The sequence below is a fragment of the Pelophylax lessonae genome, assembly GCF_965119305.1.
Source record: "Pelophylax lessonae genome assembly, chromosome: 8".
NCBI classification, from domain to species: Eukaryota; Metazoa; Chordata; class Amphibia; order Anura; family Ranidae; genus Pelophylax; species Pelophylax lessonae.
The window spans coordinates 25,857,404-25,880,907 of NC_138775.1; positions in this window are offsets into that span (position 1 = coordinate 25,857,404).

A 23,504-nucleotide genomic window follows, 5' to 3' on the forward strand; every position below is an offset into this window, starting at 1 on the left:
CTGAATCTGCCTAAAGTGAGTACAGATCTGTGTCATGGTGACTGACCTGTGAGGGCCAGCAAAAATACTTAATTCTTCCAAACATGTGGAAGAATGGTAAAGGCCGTGTGTCTGCTTCCACAAGTAATCCGGTGAGGCCAAGTGGGAGTTGTCCTTATCTACTGTGAATAGTTCAGTTGGAGTATCCCACTATTCCCTTCTCCCATCCAAGTTCCAACAATAAATACAAAACCAAATCCCCTGGACTGTTTATTGAGTAACGAGCAAACGGGAGTAAGGGTGGATGTGTGAAAAATCCCCTAGTGACTGTCTGCAAGGTAATCAGAGGGAGGCCCAAGAAGTCATCACACAGCAAGCCCTATGGGGACAGTGCTACATATTTTATCTGTGGATTTAGTTATTTGCCTTGAGTTCAGCTTTAAGCCTGCTCACCATGCCCTCTCCACTTTCTCTGCCAAAACGGTCAAGCAGGACTGTGCTTTGCACGTTACACAATTAGTTTGGGAATGTTACCTGAAATAGTTTCTTAATCACTTTGTTTTTCACCTTGTGGCCAGTTTAATGTGTTTTCAGAAAGAAAAGTGGAGCATGCTATAATCAAGACTCCGTTTAATCCACTGCCAAACCTGCAATATTTCTGGAACCTAGAAATGGCAGGGTGGAGGAGATAACATACCTGACTGCCAATTAGCGGCTTTTACTTGAGACTTCCAGGTAACACTTAACTACTTGGACTTTACATGATTTAGTCTTTTATACTGATGAAAACAGATCTTTTTCTTATCAAATAAGGGCGTGCATTCGGGTTTATCTGTAGAGCCACCTACAAACACAGAGCAGCAAGTGTCTGTCCTTCACAGTTTTCATTGTAATGCCCCGTACACACGTACCGATTGTCGGCCGTAAATATTCGACCAACGACCGATCGGCCAATTGTCCGCTTGTTAGTATGATGCTTTCGACAACCGACTGCGACTTTTCGGCCGAACAAAATCTGGTGTGCATGCTATAAAATTTTTGTTGGCCGTCAACAGAACGGCCGATTGTTCGTCAGTCAGTACAGATTTCGGCCGACAAAAATCAGATGAGCAAGACTGGGCATGCTCAGAGAAAAAAAAACACACGGAAAGTAAACCATCACGTGACATCACTTCTGAAGTTGGTTGTTGTTTGCCGAAAAAAATCGTGTGCAGTCTAGAGCACATTTCGACCAACACAACAGCACTGGACAAAAGACGGCCGCTCGTTCTACCGACAATCGGTACGTGTGTACAGGGCATAAGAGTGTTTGTTTGATCGTTAGTGTGGTTAAATGGACGTTCGTTTTTGGCTGCGGTGAAAATTCAAAGGAGCAGAATGAAAAATGTTTCTTGAATGAACCAATTTCTATCAGTGAGCGTGTTTTTTGTTTGGTAAAGTTCATTCACCCTGAAATTGAATGTTAAAATGGTAGTTAAACGCTATACTTTTTTTTTTTTAAACCTGCAAGGTAAAGTTATCATGTGCTGGCATGCATCGCATACTAGCACATTAAATGAAGCTTACCTTAAAACGAAGCCCTCTAGTGACACACTGTCACCGCTGACAGGGCTTCTATCTTTACCCGGTCTTCCTCATGGGAGTTTCAATAAACCGTCATTTCTTTGGATTTTACCTCACATCTTGTCTGTATACGATGATAGGGGTAAAAAGGACTGGTATTAGCTCTCAGTCTGCGTGGAACGGTTTGGAGGGCAGGAGGCGCTGGTTGGCGGAAGGAAGCAACTAATTGGGGTACCAAGTGATTTCATCACATTTGGTGGCAAGCGATGGGATGTCTTCTATGGTCGGGGACTTCTAAGCCTCCACCGGGATCCAAGGTCCTGATAGCAGAAGGGGAGAGGTACAGATACCAGTCGCCATGCGGATGCAGCACAGGGGACCGGTGTCAATGCAGGTCCTGCTGGGACGGTATGACTCTGTCCGCTGGGAACTCTAGAAGGAAACGTTAGCCCGTGAGCAGCGCCACTAGGGAAAAATTCTCCCCTTCATCTAGGAAACGTACTGGTCGCAGTATAAAAAACAAATGCTGTTATTGGGAAAATAACCACACAAAGAGTGGACAGCTGAGTCAAGCAGGCTGGTCCAGGCAGAGATGCGGTTGAACGAAAACTACAAAGACCTCCACTGGTATGTAACCCAAGTGTAAAAATGTAAAAATTTCCGCGCTTGTGGACAAGAACTAGGCTGCAGCCGACCTCAAAATATAGTCCAGATGGCTATATCATGAATTGTGTAATAAGGTGAGGTAAATTGGCGCTGCCTAACTAGAGGGGAGTGGTATTTAAATAAGTATGGAAGGGGTTAAATTAATGTGCAATGAATAAAGTGCTAGTGTGCAAACATGTCCTAAAAAGTACAATAAACACTGTGGGTAAAACTGTATATATAAAATATTCGAAAATATAAAAATCGTACAAAGTGTTCAAAACGAAGAAACCAGTGATTGTGAACACAAAGTGATATGTGCAATAAATAAGAATAAAAATAAATATTCAATGTGCCAGTGACAAATGTCAGGTGAAACCACCAGACTTGAAATATATATTAAACCATTAAAAGTCCAAGAAACAGTCCATAAAGTGTAAAATATAAAAAATAGTGCTTCAATAATATTGGCACCTGATGACGTCAGCTGTGACGAAACGCGCCGTGCGTGGTTACGTCATTTCTGCCCCACTGGAACGCAGATCCGGTCACTGGTTTGTATAGCGTCCCGGAAGCAGCCGCCAACGAGGGATTCGCGGCCCCTACTGCCTAGAACACTTGTTTGCCATTTGTTTTATGTGAGTACATTTCTTATATTTGCACAATAAAGAACTAGATATAAACGGTACATCACTATATGAGGTCTTCCTTTTACATATCACTTCGGGATATCTCCAATACATGAGAGGAATAACCAGAGTTTATCCATTCTGTTGAATACACACTGCCCTGCTGAAAGGATTGATCCAGGGATACCTTCACTCACGAGTCCAACACACAGGAATCGGTGGATAGAGGTTACTATCCTAAGGCTTTTTACCCCTGCAGGGGTGCATATCTCTGGTGAGTGCGGGATACATTGGAGGGGTGCATGGTTTTTCACCCTGTATCTAACACCCAGATCACTCGGAATATCACCTATCAATATTATTGAAGCACTATTTTTTATTTTTTACACTTTATGGACTGTTTCTTGGACTTTTAATGGTTTAATATATATTTTAAATCTGGTGGTTTCACCTGACATTTGTCACTGGCACATTGAATATTTATTTTTATTCTTATTTATTGCACATATCACTTTGTGTTCACAATCACTGGTTTCTTAGTTTTGAACACTTTGTACGATTTTTATATTTTCGATTATTTTATATATACAGTTTTACCCACAGTGTTTATTGTACTTTTTAGGACATGTTTGCACACTAGCACTTTATTCATTGCACATTAATTTTAACCCCTTCCATACTTATTTAAATACCACTCCCCTCTAGTTAGGCAGCGCCAATTTACCTCACCTTATTACACATGTAACCCAAGTGTGCCCGTGGACAGCGAATGACAGCTCGATGGAAGGTTTTGGTTTCGGCAGCCTTGGGATGTTCTTCGAGAGGCTGTCCAAGGACCCTGACTTTGGCAGCGATCTGGAGTGGCGTTTGAAGGAAATCTTGGAGTACAGAGCCCAGATGCTAAATGTCTCGAAAGTGATCTGGGCGCTGGAAGATTTGGAGTTTCTAGTTGTTCAGGAATGGGAGCTGGAGATCACCTGCAGACTCTGCTCAGCAGCAGGTCTGGGCTCCCTTTGCCTGAAACTATGAGGAAGTACCAGCCAACCGCTCTGAAATCCTGGCTGAAGAGTCAGAAGTAGGGCAGAGTAACAGTGCGCTTGGCCCACCACCACCTGCAGCTATGGAAGCAGAACTCTTATGGCGGATGCAGCAAGTGTTGACTCACCTTGACAAACCTGTTTCTGACGAGCTTGGATGGAGGAAGGCATCTGTCCAACAGCAAGACGAGGAGATGGAGCAGTCAGCTCCTCTTCCCAGCGCTAGTTCAAGGATCAGAGAGGAGAGGAAGCCGTCCTCACTCCCCAGCCACGGATCACAGAAAAATTAGAAAATCAGTCAGCGCAATTTCCAGGAGACCAGAAATTCTATAGTTGATATTCCCGTCTTTATAATCAAACTCTCTCATAGAGATGTATGGAGGTATGTACTGTAATTTAAAGAAGAAAAGAGAATCCACATAGCGTAAATCCCTAAACAATGTATCAGTTTATTTAAAAAACACAATTGTATCACTTACATTTTAAAAGTGTCCACCCAACACTAAGGATCAAACGCTTTTTGTTAAAATGTATCCGTATTGCCTCCGGCCATTTAAGTAAAAATTTGCACCTGAATTGCACCTAAATCGGTCAACAAAACCGCACTGGACTCTGCACTGCAAACCACAGTGGGACATCTGTGAACCCAGCCTTACTATTTTACCCTCCCTGACACATCCCTACTCAATGAGTTAGACAACACCAGATGGAGTAGAAGCTTTAATTCTATTTATTACTATTATTATTATTCTTCTTCTTATTATTATTATACAAGATTTATAAAGGGCCAATATTTTGCTCAGCACTTTGCAATATGAAGGCAGACATTACAGTTACAATGCAATTTGGTACAAGACGAATCAGAAGTCCCTGCTCAGTAGAGCTTACAATCTAAGATATCAAACAGCTCAAACACAAATAAAGTAACACAGCCAAGAAAATGCAATGACCCCTACCACTATACAGAGACCTTCTATGCTACAGAAGTTTGTGGACAATAAGGCAGAGAGTAACCAGGCCTGGGTTTCACAAGACACCAAATTCAGCTTAAACAAAATCAAGGTCACAAAGGGGTGCAATAAAGGGAACTAAGAATTATGGTATCGGTCCTTCTGGAGATTACCCCTGAAGTGGCTCGACTATGTTCAGGTCTGCCTGCAGGACATCACCGTATACGCATTAAACTATCACGCCCAATAAAAAGGGTTGGACAATAAAATCTATGGGGTTGGTGAATGAGGACAGAAGAATTTCATTTTTTGTTTTGCAGTCTTGGTTGGGGCCCTTATAGTGGTGCACAATGGTGGAGCTTAAAGGTTCTCACTTGCTTAAAGTCCACAGCTGACTGGAGGGGATTTAACTTGCAGAGGAGCCCAAACTGCTACCAAAGCTAATTGAAGTTTAGAAAGGGGGGGGGGTACATTTCCAAACGTGATATTGAGTTAAGAGGGTAATTCTAGGTAGTTGAGGAAATAGGGCTGAGAGTGGACTAAATAAGCTGGATGGCTATCAAAGAGTGGTAGAGAGAGACAGTAATGGACTAAGGACTCAGTGTCTGCTATACAGTGCATGGAACGTGTTAACAATGCTCCCACCGATCTCCTGCGATGTAAACTAAGACCATGAAGGGGCCTCTCATGGACTGATGCAATACCTCTAGTAAACTCACGCTTGCCTCTCTGAAACAGCTAAGAGCAGCGATCCCACTCTATGTTTCCAGAGGTAGTCCGGGCTGGCAAACAGGCACTAGAGAACTCAGCACACCATCACTCACACCTGCTTCCTTCCCCATCAGGGCCAGACTGGCCTACCGGAATAGCGGGAATTTTCCTGATAGGCCAACTGCCCTGGGGCTGCTTTGAGCTGTGGCTGTGATCAGGGCCCGATCCTCGGCGCCACAAGCTGAGGCGGGGGGGGGGCTTCCAGGGCCGGTCCTACCATGGGACCTGCTGGGTAGGGGCGGGCTCTGCCTGAGTGTAGGGCTACCTTGGGGGGGGGGGAGGCGGTGAGCACCGCCAGTTCACACAGAGCGGGGATCTCCCTCTGTGACACAGCATGGATTTGAACGAATTACATGGCGGCCGCCTCCTGGACCGGCTCCTTTGATAGACGTCACACGTCCTCGTGTCTATCAAAGCAATTGGTCCAGGAGTTTGGACTTCGTATTAGTGATCGCCCGATATCGGTTTTTCGTTGCCGATACCGATATTTTTGCCAATGCATATCGGTATCGTCCAATTTTCGTACATTAAAAAAAAACATTTTTTACATTTTTATTACTTGACAGGTACTCTTGTGGAGGGCAGACAAAGAGACAGGGCGCCCAAACAACCAGTGGATGAAAAGCCTGTGTATAACCTCAGCAGCTCCGATGGGGACTCCTGGGTGCAGAGTCAGATCAGTGAGAAGGCTGGACGTTAGGGAGCGCTTCTGGTAATAATGAAATCAGTCACAAACACCTGATGGTAAACGGCATAGTGGTGGAAAAAACTTAAAAAAGGCTCCACTCCAGGGAAAGGTCCAATAACACAGTTTATTGCATAAAATCAATAGAAGTTAAAAACACACACTGGTCGGATGTCGGGCTGAGCCCGTGTACTTGCCCACACCGCGGATGTACTTCTAGCTGGGTTTCTGGCCAGTCAATGTCACCCGCAGGCATCCATGCTGTCACAGGGATGGATGGATGCTTGATGTGACAGGGCTCCAGGTGGACCAACGGCACACAGATCGATACAGGAAATACTTGTGCCGGGACAGCTGAAGTGGTGGCGGCATGAGAGATGACGTCACTCCACCGCGCTGGCAAGAGTCATGGTGACGGGACCGTTGGCTCTTCCACTGTAGGAGTCGTAGGCTCTTCTTCCCTGTCTCTTTCCGGGGCGGTGGAGTGACGTCAACTCCCGCGCTGCCATTGCTTCAGCTGTCCGGCGCAAGTGTTTCCTGTGTCGGTCTGTGGACCGTTGGTCCACCTGGAGCCCTGTCACATCAAGCATCCATAAATCCTTGTGACAGCACGGACCCTGCTGGCGACGTTGACTGGCCAGAAACCCAGCTAGCAGTATATCGGCGGTGGGGGCAAGTACAGCCCGACATCCGACCAGTGTGTGTTTTTAACTTCTATTGATTTTATTATATAAAAACTGTGTGTTATTGGACCTTTCCCTGGAGTGGAGCCTTTTTTAATTTTTTTCCACCGCTATGCCGTTTACCATCAGGTGTTTGTGACTGATTTCATTAATATTTTTTTTTAATTATTACCAGAAGTGCTCCCTAACTTCCAGCCTTCTCACTCAATATTTGGAATATCGCCAGTATCGGCCACTTCCGGGGACCATACAGATATATCGGCAAAAGTCAATATCGGCCCTCGACATATAGGCCTTCTATTGATTTTATGCTAAAAAATGTGTGTTATTGGACCTTTACCTGGAGTGGAGCCTATTTTAAGTTTTTTTCCACTACTATGCCGTTTACCATCAGGTGTTTGTGACTGATTTCATTAATACAATTATTACCAGAAGAGCTCCCTGACTTCCAGAATTCTCACTCAATATTTGGAATATTGGCAATATCGGCCAGTTCCGGGGCCGATACAGATATATCGGCAAAAGTCAATATCGGCCCTCGATGTATCAGCCTTGATCCCTACTTCCTATCCCCATGCATCTGGCAAACGCGCTTGTGCCCTCCAAAACCCATGGTACCGTATTATTATTACAGGTTAAAAGTCTTACCTGCACTATTTTTGTGTATTTTTCATGCACATAGAACAGCTTACTGAAATGAATGGGCTGCTTTAAACTGCGACATATGGGAACATGCAAAAAGATGCACTCTCATACTCACCTCCTGTTATGAAGGAGCAATAAACTTGCGGTTAGGAGGGCCAGGTACAAACTTCTATCTCACTTGCCGTTCTATTAAAATCTTTATTTGTCAGGAACAACAGATACAACCAACATGTTTCAGGGGAAAGGACTCCCCTTCTTCAGGGCTTGAATGTGGATTTGTGATGTACTTGGGATGAAATTACATAAAAAGCCTGATTTGAGGCTGGATTACGGCTAATTTGTTCTAACGGTGTGTATACAGATATATGGACCCAGCCGGAGGAATTTCCTTCATGGATAGATACCTGATCTTTTGTTTCCAATCATATATAGTATAAAGCCAAACAGTTATTTTATTTGCAAAGATAAAAAAGGCAATTGGGGGGGAAAGAAACACAGAGGACAGATTTGGATCCAAACAATTGGGAGCCATGCAGCCCCTCCCCATAGGCACCACCATCCCCTACCACGTACACGGGTATAACAATTTAGATCAAAATTTGAGAAATAATAATTACTTTCTGTTGTTTTCCTTTATTATCCAAAATGCGTGAGCTGTAATAGCACACAGTTACAGAACAGCGGATTAAGCACCAATTACCTGGAATTATTTTGTATTCAGAGGCTCCTGCTTGCACAACAACGTGCGGATAATGGGAAATCGGCATTAGAAGTAGATGAGACTCGGCTACAGCGATTGAAGCACAAAGGCTTGAATAAAAACAATAGAAAACGCATCAACTGTGTCAACTGGGTTCAGTGCCAAGAGCATGGCCGCCTCAGATGCTCTGTAATTGTGCAGCAGCGAGACGCATTGTGTACACAATGGTGTCTTTGATCATCACACGTACTAATAGTCGGGACAATGATAACAACATGTTTACAGAAAGCGGCGTTGTGAAGTGATTTATTTATTTTTTTTTTTTTCTATTTCTATGTTTTATTCTATGCAGATGAATTCAGACAGGCTAACACTTCAAATAACATGCACAATGGCTCATAGGAGATTCACCTATTTATAGATGCATGGTGGGTGATGCTCAATTTAGGATTAAGGTCACGTGTGCCGATTGAACACAGTCCGCCAACTATGTAATTGTTTAAAGCTCAGTTCACAATTGGGCAAGAAAAAAAATATCAGTCCCTAGGTGGAATGGGCCGATTGTACTTGGGATCAGTTTGAGGATGGTTCGAACTAGGGATCGACCAATTATCGACCAATCAAGCCGATATATCGGGGGCCGATATGCACTTTACCCGATATATCGGAATCAGCCCCTGAGGTTACCGATATTGCCGATATTTCGGAAAGTGCTGTACCGGAGTGATGCCTGCAGCTAGAGGCATCACCCCGGTACCGGCGTCCATAGCCGACGGTCGGCTGTCTTGTAATGACAACCGATGCAGCTGAGAAGCCGCTCGGCTATCATTACAAGGAGCGGGAGGGGGCGTCCCCCATCCCACCGCCTTCCGCGGCTCGCCCGGGTCTCCCGTCCCAACAGGAGACCCGGGCAACCAGCCTGCACGGCCGCCGAAGAGAAGACCCGACCAAAGCCGCATTCGTCTCTGATCGGGTCTCCATGTAAAACCTGGAAGTGATGTCATGACTCATGATTCAAAAAAATGACAGCATTCAAAACAGTCAAACTTGGTGTTTTGAATGCTTTTAAGTGCAGAGGAGGGGTTTGGGGTCTTTTAGATCCCCAGATGCCTCCACAAGAGTACCTGTCAAAAAGAAAATAAAAAAAACATTTTTTTTTTTTAATTTACGAAAATATCGGTCGATACCGATATGCGATGACCAAAATATCGGTATCAGCAATGAAAAAACGATATCAGACGATCACTAGTTCGAACATCATGTTTAAAAAATATTTTAAAAAGCAGCTCGGCCTATTTCCCCCAAAAGCTCACTGATTCAGCAATGCTGCGCCACCCCTCTTCCAAGTTGAATGACACCCATCACCATTCATTTCACTTCCTGTGAGCCCACGGGGGCAAGGCCCCATCCCATGAACTCCAGAAGAAGAAAAGGACTTGTGATGCTAGGCTCCCGGACTAATGACTAGATAATCAATCATTTTTGTTATTAAACCCTCAGGCCCACTTCCCTCTTTGCCTACCATTGTGTTTAATATAGGGCCATAGCTTCTCTATGTTTATTACCGGACTACTAAAACCTTTAAAAAAAGTATTTATAAAGATCAGAGGTAAGGGGGGCTCCGCCGTGGGTGCAAGTTGGGGGGTGGCGGCGTTAGGCTTAAAGAAGCCTGTGAAATATACTTTTTTTTAAACACATTAAGACCGCCCGCCGCAGATTTACCGTGGCAGGCTGCCTCTCCTGCATGAACCGATGTAGCCCTACATCGCGTGGTGCTGGGGGACGAGCAGCGGGGAAGCTGATGCACGGGGGCGGCAGCCGCTATCGCTCCCCGCTGAGAGAGAAGGACGGTCAGCTGTTGTAAACACAGCTGACCGTTCTTCTCTCTGAAATGATCACATTCTATAGAGGCTCACAGGTCTCTAAGCCCATCCCCCATACAATTAGTAAACACTCCCCTAGGCGCACACTTAACCCTTTGATCACCACTAAGTTAACCCCTTCCCTGCCAGTGTCATTATTACAGTTAGTGCCGGTTCACACTATTGCGATGACAGACATCGCGTGTGATTCAGAGCGCACTGCTCCTAAAATCACATGCGATGTCTGTGCAGTGCTAATTCAGCCATACAGTTTGTATGGCTGAATTCGCACCACAATCGCAGTGAAAACACACAGGACTCTTTTTTTGGTCCGCAGCAGAATCGGATCGCATGGTGGTTCACACTAGTGCGATCCGATTCATGTGCAAACTGTCAGATTGCACTGCAATATGCGATCTGATCTGGGGGTGTCGTTAACTCTGAATTGACACCCCCAGCGATTCACATATGGCAGTGTGAACTGCCTGTGCTGTGAATGCGATGCGGGAACACGCAGTAGATTCTCAGTGTTCCCGCATCACAATAGTGTGAACCGGGACTAACAGAGCATATTTTTAGCACTGATTACTGTAGTAATGTCACTGGTCCCCCCAAAAGTGTTACCAATGTCAGTTAGGGGTCGGATCTGTCCGCCGCAATGTCGCAGTCCCACTAAAAATTGCAGATCGCCGCCATTACTAGTAAAAAATAAATAAATAAATAAAAATAATAAATCTTTCCCCTAGTTTGTAGACGCGATAACTTTTGCGCAAACCAATCAAAATAAGCTTTGGGATTTTTTGTTTGTTAGCAAAAATCTGTAGCAGAATACAAATTGGCCTAAAATTATGAAAAAAATTTGATTTTTAATTTTTTTTTTTGGGAATGTTATATAGCAGAATGTGAAAAATATTTTTTTTTTTCAGAATTGTCGCACTTTTTTTGTTTATAGCGCAACAAATAAAAACCGCACAGGTGATCAAATACCACCAAAAGAAAGCTCTATTTGTGGGGGAAAAGGACATCAATTCCCCTACAGCGTCGCATTGTCCGTTACCACTTCTGGACCGGAAGATTTTCCCCTTTAATCACCAGGTAATTTTTTGCGATTCGGCACTGCGTTATTTTAACGGACAATTGTGCAGTCGTGCGACACTGTACACAAATAAAATTGATGTCTTTTTTTTCCCCCACAAATAGAGCTTTCTTTTGGAGGTATTTGATCACCTGTGCGATTTAATTTTTTGCGCTATAAACAAAAAAAGTGCGACAATTATGAAAAAAAAAAAAACAATATTTTTCACATTCTGCTGTATAACATTCCCCAAAAAAATGTAAAAAAACAAAATTTTTTACCATTTTAGGCCAATTTGTTTTCTGCTACGTATTCTAGGTAAGAAAAAACAGCAATAAGCGTATTTTGATTGGTTTGCACAAAAGTTATCGCATCTACAAACTACGGGAAAGATTTATGTCATTTTTATTTTATTTTATTTATTTTTTTGCTAGTAATGGTATTCGATCTGTGATTTTTTGCAGGACTGCGACATTGCGGCAGACAGATCGGACCCCTAACTGACATTTTTTACACTTTTGAGGGGACCAGGGACATTACTACAGTAATCAGTGCTAAAAATATGCACTGTTACTGTAATAATGACACTGGCAGGGAAGGGGTTAACACTGTGGGTGATCAAGGGGTTAAATGTGAGCCTAGGGGAGTGATTCTAACTGTGTGGGGGGGGGGGGCATGGCTTGTGAAATGACCATAGAGACATGTGATCCTATATAGAAGTGTCACAGGCGCTCTGTGATCATTGTAGGGAGAAGGACGGTTAGCTGTGTTTACAACAGCCGACCATTCTTCTCTCTCAGTGGCGAGCGATCGCGGGTGTTAGGCGGCAAACGGAGCTGCCTGCCCCGTGCATCGGCTTCCCCTCTGCCGAGTGGGGGCGGGAGTACTCAGTAGGAAACCAGCTGCGAAACCGCCATTGTACGCATGCTGGGCTGCCCTTGCGTTCCTGTGCCTTTTAGGAGGGGTGGGTTCCCTCCAGGAAAAACGACCCTTATATATATTCCAGCATGAAGACTCCCAAAACAATAAGTTACTATGTGTTAGGACTGCAGTATACAGAGGGGTCCTAATGTATGCACTGAGGCTTACACATATATTTGCAAATGTGTGCAAACTAAACCCTCTGTTTTTAATGTGGTTACAGGGACAATTTGTTTTTGTTCTGGAGGAGGTCAGCTGCATCAGTGCCGGGACAAGGTTGTCTAGAGTCCAGGGTGAACATGCCAAATTGAGCCCCCCCCCCCCCCCCAAAATGTATGAGCATTATGTGTCAGCAAAAATCAAGCACTAATTTGCATGGTTCCCCCTCCTCCCAGTACAAATCAGCCCCCCTGCTGAAAATCCCCCACCCAGCACAAATCTCTGAGCCCTGCACCCTGTGCAATAGGCACTCCTGAGCCCTGCCCCATGTGTGATACACACTGCTGATCCCTGTGCGTAGTGTGATACAAACTCCTGAGTCCTAAACTTTGTGTGATACACACTCCTGAGCCCTACACAATATATACCTCTGAATCCTGCACCTTGTGTGATACACACTCCTGAGCCCTACACAATATATACCTCTGAATCCTGCACCTTGTGTGATACACACTCCTGAGCCCTACACAATATATACCTCTGAATCCTGCACCTTGTGTGATACACACTCCTGAGCCCTACACAATATATACCTCTGAATCCTGCACCTTGTGTGATACGCACTCCTGAGCCCTTCGCACTGTGCGATAAGCACGTCTGAGCCCTGTGCCATGTGTGATACAAACTCCTGAGCCCTGCATCTCGAGCAGTACACACTCTTGAGCCCTGCGCCATGTGTGGAACACACTGCTGATCCCTGCGCTATGTGTGATACACACTCCTGAGTCCTAAACTTTGTGTGATACACACTCCTGAGCCCTACACAATATATACCTCTGAATCCTGCACCTTGTGTGATACGCACTCCTGAGCCCTTCGCACTGTGCGATAAGCACGTCTGAGCCCTGTGCCATGTGTGATACAAACTCCTGAGCCCTGCATCTCGAGCAGTACACACTCTTTAGCCCTGCGCCATGTGTGGAACACACTGCTGATCCCTGCGCTATGTGTGATACACACTCCTGAACCCTACACCCTGTGAAATATACACTCTTACACAGCCCTAAGCTTAGTGTAATACGCACTCCTGAACCTTGCACCCTGTGGTGCAGTGAGTGAGATGTGATTATCTGTACTTACAACGTATTTTCCTGAGAAAATGTATGCACAAAATCCAATTGTGTGAGCAGGGTGCATGTTTGTAAGATTGATTTGTCTGCTGTTTCTCAGCAAGCTCTCTCCCCCGCTTCTCTAATATACAGTACACCAAACAGAAGATCCGATGCCACGTCATTGGCTTGCTTTATTTTTAAACATTAGTACACAGAAATGTACGAAGAGTCCCTCGTATGTTCTTGTTTTACGATGTTGGAAAATAGAGCTACAGAATCTGCAAGCCAGATCTTCTATTTTACGCACATACAGTATATAGAGAGCTGTATCTGTAAGAGGCGAACATTTATTTCTGCTCCTTGACAGCCATGGTTCTCCTAGGCTGGTGCTGGAAACACAATACTGTGCTGTAACGGAGAGCCGTATTACATAAGACTACATAATCAGGATGGCTGTCAGCGCAGTCCCTGAGTGACATTAGGTCACGGCTTGTGATGTACGATCTCACTCTTTATATAACAGGTTCTGATACAGAGACAGACTGCCAGTCAACTCATGTGTGTCAGGATGAACTTGTGACTTTGCAAAGCCCCTTTAATGCCTTTGTGATCCTTAGGGAATCCGCTGGAACACTGACAATTTGATATGGCAGCTTGTTACCCTAATGGTTTTGGTAAGATCGACACCAGCTTGCCGCACACAAGTTATGGCATGGATGGAAAAGGTCACTGCCATCATTTTATTATTTTACAGTAGAAGTTCAGGCAAAACCTAACTACAGTAATACCTTGGATTGCGAGCAAAATCTGTTCCGGAAACATGCTTGTAATCCAAATCACTCGTATATCAAAGCGAATTCCCCCATAAGAAATAATGGAAACTCAGATGATTCGTACCACAACCATTTATTCACTAACCACTTCACCCTCGGAAGGTTTTGCCCCCTTTAAAAGGAAGTAAGCTCTTCCTTTTTTTTCCCCCCCTGAAAAGTAAATGCATAATGTGCTAGTATGCATCACATGCTATAGCACATTATGTGACACTTACCTGCAACGAAGCCCATGTTGTCCCCGCTGCCGGCCGCATCCATCTTTACCCGTCTTCCTTCCGGGTCTGCGGACTCCGGCTGTATTACTGGCCAGAGCTACGTGACGTCACTCCCGTGCACGTGGGGGCCGCTGGTCACGGCACAGGGCTATGAAGAAACGGCACGGGCGGCCGTTTCTTCAGAATGCATGCGCGATGACGTCACCGGCTGCATGCAATGTAAATATCTCCTAAAGGGTGCAAGTTTAGGAATATATGTAGCAGAAAACAATTTGGCCTAAAATGTTAAAAAAATGTTGATTTTTAAATTATTTTTTTTTTAGAAATGTTATTTTTTTTTTTCAAAATTATTTTTCAAAATTGTTGCTCTTTTTTTGTTTATAGCGCAGAAATTAAAAATCACACAGGTGATCAAATACCACCAAAAGAAATACATTTTGGCCTAAATATATGAAAAAAAATGGAATATATTGGATATTTTTTAACAGTCAAAGTAGAAAATGTAAATTTTTCGCAAAATATTCGCTATTTTTTTATTAATATCGCAAAAAATAAAAAGCTCAGAGGTGATCAAATACCACCAAAAGAAAGCTCTGTTTTTGGGGAAAAAAAGGGCATAAACTTCGTTCTGGTACAGCATTGAATGACCGCGCAATTGTCCGTTAAAATAACGCAGTGCTGAATCACAAAATATGGCCTAGTCAGGAAGGGAGTAAAATCTTCCAGTCTTAAAGTAGATAAAAATACGCTCATTGAGAATTATTTTTGTCAAAGACGTGTAGCTAAATACATTTTGACCTAAATATATGACAAAAATTGAATATATTGGATATTTTCTAACAGTCAAAGTAGAAAATGTAAATTTTTCGCAAAATTTTTGCTCTTTTTTTATTAACATCGCAAAAAATAAAAAGGTCAGAGGTGATCAAATACCACCAAAAGAAAGCTCTGTTTGTGGGAAAAAAAGGACGTAAATTTTGTTTGGGTACAGCGTTGCATGACTGCGCAATTGTCCGTTAAATTCACGCAATGCCAAGTTGAAAAAAGTGGCCTGGTCATTGAGCAGCAAAATCTTAAGGTCTTAAAGTGGTTAATACAACCTCCAGTTCTACAAACCAATCACCACCCAGTCCACCCATAGATCCACTTTATGACCTCCTCACGGAACACCTTGAACTATTTGTTTATGGTTCATGCACAACTGGAATAGATACTGTATCCCTTGCTCATTCCTGTAAGTGTCGGTTCACACTATGGCGATCCGACTTCGGGGGCGACTAGTGAAGTCGCCGTGCACCGCAACTTCGGCGCAACTTGCACGGACTTCACATAATGGAAGTCAATGCAAGTCGCTCCGACTTCGGTCAAAAGTAGTACAGGAACTATTTTCTAGAACGGTTCCCGTTAGCACTGAATGGACCGCGACTTGTCAGGCGGCCAAGTCGCCTGACAAGTCACGGTAGTGTAAACCGGGACTTAACATTGACATCATTTGAATGTTATTACTCTTGTTTGTTACACTTTACATTTTTGAATTTTGTAAAATTTTACCTGAATTTTCTTAAATAAACTTATTATTGTGAAAAAAAAAAAAATATATATATACAGTGGGTACGAAAAGTATTCAGACCCCCTTAAATTTTTCACTCTTTGTTATATTGCAGCCATTTGCTAAAATCATTTAAGTTCATTCTTCTTCCTCATGAATGTACACATAGCACCCCATACTGACAGAAAAACACAGAATTGTTGACATTGTTGCAGATTTATTAAAAAAGAAAAACTGAAATATCACATGGTCCTAAGTATTCAGACCCTTTGCTCAGTATTTAGTAGAAGCCCCCTTTTGATCTAATACAGCCAGGAGTCTTTTTGGGAAAGATGCAACAAGTCTTTCACACCTGGATTTGGGGATCCTCTGCCATTCCTCCTTGCAGATCCTCTCCAGTTCTGTCAGGTTGGATGGTAAACGTTGGTGGACGGCCATTTTTAGGTCTCTCCAGAGATGCTCAATTGGGTTTAAGTCAGGGCTCTGGCTGGGCCATTCAAGAACAGTCACGGAGTTGTTGTGAAGCCACTCCTTCGTTATTTTAGCTGTGTGCTTAGGGTCATTGTCTTGTTGGAAGGTAAACCTTCGGCCCAGTCTGAGGTCCAGAGCACTCTGGAGAAGGTTTTTGTCCAGGATATCCCTGTACTTGGCCGCATTCATCTTTCCCTCGATTGCAACCAGTCGTCCTGTCCCTGCTGCTGAAAAACACCCCCACAGCATGATGCTGTCACCACCATGCTTCACTGTTGGGACTGTATTGGACAGGTGATGAGCAGTGCCTGGTTTTCTCCACACATACCGCTTAGAATTAAGGCCAAAAAGTTCTATTTTGGTCTCATCAGACCAGAGAATCTTATTTCTCACCATCTTGGAGTCCTTCAGGTGTTTTTTAGTAAACTCCATGCGGGCTTTCATGTGTCTTACACTGAGGGGAGGCTTCCGTCGGGCCACTCTGCCATAAAGCCCCGACTGGTGGAGGGCTGCAGTGATGGTTGACTTTCTACAACTTTCTCCCATCTCCTGACTGCATCTCTGGAGCTCAGCCACAGTGATCTTTGGGTTCTTCTTTACCTCTCTCACCAAGGCTCTTCTCCCCCGATAGCTCAGTTTGGCCGGACGGCCAGCTCTAGGAAGGGTTCTGGTCAACCCAAACGTCTTCCATTTGAGGATTATGGAGGCCACTGTGCTCTTAGGAACCTTAAGTGCAGCAGAAATCTTTTTGTAACCTTGGCCAGATCTGTGCCTTGCCACAATTCTGTCTCTGAGCTCTTCAGGCAGTTCCTTTGACCTCATGATTCTCATTTGCTCTGACATGCATTGTGATCTGGAAGGTCTTATATAGACAGGTGTGTGGCTTTCCTAATCAAGTCCAATCAGTATAATCAAACACAGCTGGACTCAAATGAAGGTGTAGAACCATCTCAAGGATGATCAGAAGAAATGGAAAGCACCTGAGTTAAATATAGGAGTGTCACAGCAAAGGGTCTGAATACTTAGGACCATGTGATATTTCAGTTTTTCTTTTTTAATAAATCTGCAACAATGTCAACAATTCTGTGTTTTTCTGTCAGTATGGGGTGCTATGTGTACATTCATGAGGAAGAAGAATGAACTTAAATGATTTTAGCAAATGGCTGCAATATAAGGCTGCATTCACATGTCAGCTTATAATTGCGGGCAGAACCGCCGCGGTTCCGCCCGCGATTCGGAGATTTATTGCAAATCGCGGGACGCCTAGCGTTGCCCGTTGATTTGCAATAGCCCCCCAAACGCCGAGCGATGTTGCCGCGATTTACGCCCGCCGAATTGCGGCAACATCGCGCAAACAAAATCGCGGGACGCAATACGCTCCAAAAAAGTACAAGAGCTTCTTTGGAGCGTATTGCGTCCCGCGATTTTGTTTGCACGATGTTGCCGCGATTCGGCGGGCGTAAATCGCGGCAACATCGCTCGGCGTTTGGGGGGCTATTGCAAATCAACGGGCAACGCTAGGCGTCCCGCGATTTGCAATAAATCTCCGAATCGCGGGCGGAACCGCGGCGGTTCTGCCCGCGATTATAAGCTGACATGTGAATGCAGCCTAACAGAGTGAAAAACTTAAGGGGGTCTGAATACTTTTCGTACCCACTGTATATGCTCCGATTTGCCCCAACTTTAGAGTGCTTTTAGGAGGTGTGTGAAGCGGGGGAGGGGGTATCTGTTTTACTATACATCTACTCCAGCAGATACATACATTATATTCTCTGATTTAGGTAATGAAACTTTCTGGATGCCAGTTGCTGTCACAGTCATATACACCCTGAAGTGTGATTTAATCCAACCTCTACACTAGCTGACTTTCGGCCTAATAAGAACATTGAGAAGAGTGGGCAGTTCTCTTTGCTGAGTCACCTTACATATATCTGAGTCACGCTGGTACAATGTGCAGGGTGAGGGAATGTATTAAATGCAGAATGGGGGGGCTTATTGAATTTCATGCTCTGCGTGTGATCACTTTATGAAACCAAACTTTCCCCAACTACAAGCATCACAAATTCTTGTTATCCATGCATTATAATTATAGTGACTCATTACAATGCTAAGACATTTCAAGGACTATTTGCTATATTTAATATGTCACAACTCAATGATAAGGATATATATATAACTGTGGAATAAGAAATACGCAATGCGTTGACTAGCATCTGGTTAGCCTAGTCATACAGGAGAAGAATTCATCATTGCTGCTATTAAGAAGACAGTAATAAAAATTGTGTGCCACCAATGCTTTTATAAAACAAGTGATTATTATACAGTATTTCAAAAATTTGTGCTAATCACTTATCGCGGTAAAATCGCGGTAAAATCGCGGTAAAAAACGCGCGAAAACGCTACGCTCAGGTGTGAATGTAGCCTAATGCAACTGCGCACAGGATAGTGTTTGTGATAAATAGTGTGTGAAATAAATAATTAAATAGTAATAAATATTACATTTAGAATTGTTTGCTTTGCTTAAAAAAATATCTAAATAATTTGAATAAATTAATAAATTAATGAGCAGCACGTCAAACGACCAAACAGCTCAATATATGAACAAAGGGTTAAAGACTGCGCTCTATATCCGGTGATTACACACACAAAGAGTGATCAAAATTTGAATACATATATATATATATATATACAGTATATGTGTGCTCCTCCTTTAAATATCAATAAAACAAAAAATGTATTTGAATTTATTAATGTGAAGAATTTGTGGAAGCAAGTCCATATGTGATGAATGACCGCTTTTCCTTCTCCTTTAAACAGTGGTCAACCACCCGTGCTTGTGAAATAGGTAAGTCCTCCACCAGAGTCCTCATGCACACACTGCTTACCAGATGAATGTGACCCCCATTACAGGTAGTCAAATCAGGCACCAGATAAATAGAAACCGATTCCCCTTAGGATTCCCCTCAACAGGTCCACACATTAACCACTTAAGCCCCGGAAGATTTTACCCCCTTCCTGACCAGGGCCTATTTTGCGATTCGGCGCTGAGTGACTTTAACAGACAATTGCGCGGTCGTGCGACGCTGTACCTAAACGAATTTAGCGTCCTTTTTTTCCCACAAACAGAGCTTTCTTTTGGTGGTATTTGATCACCTGTGCGATTTTTTGATCATGCGCTATAAACAAATAAAGAGAAACAATTTTGCAAAAATAACAATATTTTTCACATTTTTTTATATGAAATTCCCCCCCAAAAAAATGTAAAAATCAAAATTTTTGAACATTTTAGGCCAATTTGTTTTATGCTACATATGTTTGCTAAAAAAAATTGCAAAAAGCATATTTTGATTGGTTTGCGCAAAAGTTATTGCGTTTACTAACTAAGGGAAAGACTTTTGTCATTTTTATTGTTTTTTTTTTAACAAGTAATGGCGGCGATCTGCGATTTTTTTTGCAGGACTGCAACATTGTGGCGGACAGATCGGACCCTTGACTGACATTTTTGACACTTTTGGGGTTATCAGTGACATTACTACAGTAATCAGTGCTATACATATGCACTATTACTGTAAAAATGACACTGGCAGGGAAGGGGTTAACTTTATTGGAGAAGGAGGGGTTAAGTGTGTCCCTAGGGGCGTGTTTCTAACTTTGATTGGATTTGGCTTTTCATGTAACAGCAGAGATCTACGGTCCTACATAGCAGGACTGTATGATCTCTGCTGTTACACAGGGGAGAATGACAGGCGGCTTTGTTTACATTAGCCACCTGCCTTTCTCCCGGTGTAACCGACGATCGCGAGTGAGCGGCGGACATCGGGTCCGCCGCTCACAGGCGCGGGGGGTCCGTGAGCGAGTGGGAGTGCGCCTCCGGCGGCGCGCACTCGCTCCCTAGAGCCTCACAGGCTAGCGACGTAGATCTACGTCACTTTGCCTGTGAGGGGCTGACTGCCGACGTAGATAGACATTAGGCAGTCGGCAAGTGGTTAAAGCCAGCGATCAAAAGGGTTCATTTAGTAGATGGAGACAAATGCAGATGAGCCACTCAGGTGAGAATCTATAATCAGGTGAAGGTCAGATCCGTAGTCTCCAGCAGTATCTTCAAACACAAAGTGATGACCGCACACCGATGTAAGTGAACATGTGAAGTTTATTCACCACTGTAGATCCAAAACTGGACATCAAAACATCACGGACAAGGACAAAAAGTTGACATGTTTCCCGAGTTTACACTCGCTTACTCATAACCAACATTATTATGAGTAAGAGAGTGTAAACTCAGGAAACGCGTCAACCTTTTGTCCTTGTCCGTGATGTTTTGATGTCCAGTTTTGGATCTACAGTGGTGAATAAACTTCACATGTTCACTTACATCGGTGTGCGGTCATCATTTAGTAGATGGAAGAGATAAAGAAACTTCTCATGGTGTAGTATGTCAAATGTGCTATTTATTAAAAACATATAGTAACTCACAGTTTAAAATTTCATCGTTCAGCCGGCTGGCTAGGCTGAGATGCGGTTCTCATGCAGGGGACACCGTTCCGCGTTCCACCTGCGTTCCAAGTACTGGAAGTGATGTATTACGTTCCCTAGTTCTGACGCGTTTCATCTGATGTCCTCAGGGGTCATCTATATTTCGCAATGCCTAAAATTAGTAGGACTGTGGACTGCACTGTCTTCTTGGCTTCCCCCATGTGAGCTTGCCCTGGAAAGGGTAGCCCCCTGGAGTTGGGCTTATTCACTGAAGTGCCCCATTTGTGTGGGAACAAGGGTGTATTATCACGCCATTGAAGACAGTTGCAATTGTTATCTCGATGTTTGCATGCTGAATATGGTGATGCAAGATCTAAATGTATCGTGCAAGTAACGGATATGGACTTTACTTCTGGCTGGAGTGATGTTATTCAAAGCCCTGAACACTTGAGTTGAAGCATCTGAAGTGGACCAGTGCATAGTTAGAGTTAACAGAAAGAAAGCAGTGCCAGCTTAGTGAAACATAAGGTTTATTAATACAAAAAACACGTAGTGACTTACTCTTAGGTAAGTAAAGGCCGGTACAGTAGGTGAATGGGATCATCCATCTTCTTGTCCTGGATACCGGTGCAGAAAGGAGGGGTGCGGGGTGTCGGTGGTGCGTGGAGGCTGTTGTCTGGCAGCCTGTCTGATTGTGTTGTGGTGGTGGAGGACTCTCAGTGGGGCTCCACTTCCTACTTCCTGTCAGCCCAACGTCGCTTCCTGTGAGGCGGAGGGAAAGATGGGCATTGCTAGCTTTCGGAGCATCCGTGCTCCTTCATTAGGCGGTCTAATGAAGGAGCACGGATGCTCCGAAAGCTAGCAATGCCCATCTTTCCCTCCGCCTCACAGGAAGCGACGTCGGGCTGACAGGAAGTAGGAAGTGGAGCCCCCTGAGAGTCCTCCACCACCACAGCACCATCAGACAGGCTGCCAGACAACAGCCTCCACGCACCACCGACACCCCGCACCCCTCCTTTCTGCACCGGTATCCAGGACAAGAAGATGGATGATCCCATTCACCTACCGTACCGGCCTTTACTTACTTAAGAGTAAGTCACTACGTGTTTTTTGTATTAATAAACCTTATGCTTCACTAAGCTGGCACTGCTTTCTTTCTGTTTATTCTCCTCAGAGCCTCTCCTTGCTCCTGCTGGCTGCCGCTTTCATGGGCCCCCTCCCCCCTTCCACCTCATCCTTTTTTATATTTTTCTACCCATTTTCTACTTTCTATATTTTTACCTCTTTACCTCATGGTATGCCACCCACCAACATCAGAGAGTGCCATGTAATCATTGACTTCATAGTTAGAGTTAGGCAATGGGACCCAATATAGGCTGCACTGGTGGGGTATACAGGATCCTGAAAACAAGTATAAACTCAGTCAGGGTAGTGGAAAGAGGTCTACCCTTCTGTCGGAGAGTGAGGACCCCTCAGACAGAACTTGTGGCAGGTGACCTGATCCCCTGTGTCACATGGGCCCTAGGTGCATGGTGGGATTGTCAGAGTCATAGCCTTCATTTAGGGAACCAGAATACAAGGTCTTGTAAAGGTGTAACTTCTGACCACTAGAGGGATTGGTGCTGCGTTATACCAGGAGGATGGTGTTATAGGGGTATCACCCCCCCCCTCCCCCCATAGATAAGCTAGGTTTGGGGAGCTGCAGAGCTGAGAAGGTGGCCCCAGAAAACCTTGTAGTTCTGTAGACCCCCATCAAGATGATGACTAGATGACAATGTAGGACCACTATGTGGTGTTCTACATGCAACTTTTCCGTAGACTGTGTAATCATTTGCCAAACTCCTTTCCCAACATCAGGAGAGCTACCCTAGTCAGACATTGTTCTTTATTCAAACAAGTGGCAGAGACATTCCATCCTTCTCTTCCTCTATTGGGACTGTTGGGATGTAATCATCTTAACAATGGTGGCGAGACCCAAGGTTAGGCCAGCACTCATGACTATGGTGTAAGGCCATGTGGCAACCGAGGATCCATAGGGTTTTTTGATTGTAAAGTCTCGTTTTTAAATAAATAACAAACATGTAATACTTACAGTACCTGCTCTATGCATTTGGTTTTCATACCTCCCAACTTTTTGAGATGGAAATGAGGGACACCTATTAGCAAAAGTATGTAGGCATAGGACACACCCCCTGCCATGCCACCTTAAAGGAGGATTATACAAAAAAATGATTTGTTAAACCCACAAGTGCCTTTTTTACCATTACTATTCCTTTATATTGGCTTTTGAATTTTACTAACGCAGTGATTTAGAAATTGGATGGAAGGTTTAGCACTGGGAAACACTTTTTGAAAGATAAAAAGTGCATTTTATATACAAATATATAGATCAGACCAAACTGAGGGACAAATGAGGAGGGAAGAGGGACAGAGGGACTTTGTTCCAAATCAGGGACAGTCCCTCAAAATCAGGGACAGTTGCGAGCTATGGGTTTTGCACAGAGCAGCCTGGATCCTCCTCTTCTCAGGTCCCTCTTTGGCTCTTCT